We start from the raw sequence: 1,937 nt of genomic DNA, 5'->3' as shown, positions 1-1,937 counted from the left end.
AGCCACTTTGAGATTGGTCCGACGGAAAAAATTTAACAGATCATTAACACCTCACTAGTTTCAATTAAAAGAGACAAATATGTCTTAATCCAGAAAAGACAAATCTAGTGACACTATCTGATAATAGCAGCCAAAATACAACTAGGTCAGTTGATCCAAATATGAATGTAATACTGCAGCCATACAACATCCATACACTTTATGGATGTTTATATCAATCCATATCAGACTTCGCGGTTTAAAAGATGTGCTGGCAGTGTGGCACTCTCCTTTCCCTCAAGCTGCCTTTTTTTAATTATTATTGAAAAGTAACAACAGAATAAATAAAAAAGAGAAATAAAGAATAAAAAAATTTTAAGAAATAAAACAGTTTTATTGAATATTACTTTTAAATTTTTTTCAAAGTAACAGAAGTTTTTTTGGGTGAGTATGAATTTTTATCGTTGTCTTTATCACGATATTTGTCATTTTGTTTATATTTTTAAAGATTAACTGTAGATCAATACGCTACTTTTAAAATATGATGTCTCAAATTTTTAGCATTAAAAGATCAACAAAATCAGAATTATCTTAAAAATTATTGACAAAAATAAAGTTATTCGTACAATCTGTTCACATATAACATCTCTTTGCCTCAAGTTTTATATTAAAAAATATCATCTTCAAATAACAAACAACTCTTATTATAAAATATTACGACTCTCAATCGTTTTCAGATAGTTTCGTTGCCAACTTCTATTCTAATATTTACTAATACAGACAAAACCAATACGATCACCAGGATACTTTGCATCACAATTAATATTAAAAATACTCACTGAGAGAGGAATCCATGAGCCACTAAAGGTAGAGGGAATAGAAACTTGTTGCAACTCAAATATTCTGAAGCACATTTTTCAATGACAAAGCCATACTAGTCACCTTATCCAGGGGTCAAGACTCGTGTGGGTGAAAGATTTCATTATTCCTGAAACGTTAAATCTATCATAGACCAAAAAAATCTAAAAGGACGCTCTTTGATATGAAGCAAGAACCAGTTCATCAAATCCAGAGGTTGATTAGAAATATCCAAAGTCTGCCAAACTAGCTAAGTTTTTGGATAATCTCAAATACAATGAACAATCGATTCTTGACCAAAAAAACATTGTGGACAGTTGTTCGTCGATGAGATGCCTTTCCTGAAACGAAAAGCAACAGTGGGCAGAGTCTTCCTAAGACAAAGTCAGACCCAAAATTTATATTTTTTTGAAACAAGCTGACGCCAAAACTAAAGCTAATTCCAACCAAATTTCTTACTGAGCCACAAGTAACAACTACAAGAGTCGTAAATCTTTGACGTCGCATTAGATCAAAACTATCCTACCACAGAACCTGCTTGCACATTTGGATTATAGGAAAGAATATTGCCTTGCAAAAACTAATTTAGAAGAGAACAGATATTCTAAAAGTGCCACTGTCCAGATAACCAAAAATATAAAATTTCCGAATAAAAAATGTGAACATAATCCATCTCATGACAAAGCTGTCCCTCTTTTTTTCAATTAAAAAATCTAAAGTGTTGGTTTAGATATTCAATACACTAAATAAAGTCATCCTTCAAGAGATCTCAAATTCTACATATACTCTTCCAAACATAGGAACTTATGTCTCGAGATCGACTGAAATAGTCTCCGGATGATGAACGGTATTTTTCCGCCAATAATTGAATCCGTAATTTATTTGGATGATGAAAAATTGCCAAATTAACTTCCCAAAAAGAATAACATTAGTACAAAACGAATTTCGAATCCCCAAACCACCAAATTTTTTAGGGGTGACCAACACCTTCTAACTAACTAAATTTATGCCTCTACCATTAATTTGATATTTTCATAAAAAATTTCGTATTATAGATTTTATTTTATTAAATATTTTTTGAATTGCATTTGTTTATAGAT

Source organism: Arachis duranensis, chromosome 6, assembly GCF_000817695.3.
Source record: "Arachis duranensis cultivar V14167 chromosome 6, aradu.V14167.gnm2.J7QH, whole genome shotgun sequence".
Taxonomy (NCBI): domain Eukaryota; kingdom Viridiplantae; phylum Streptophyta; class Magnoliopsida; order Fabales; family Fabaceae; genus Arachis; species Arachis duranensis.
This window is presented reverse-complemented; position numbering follows the sequence as displayed.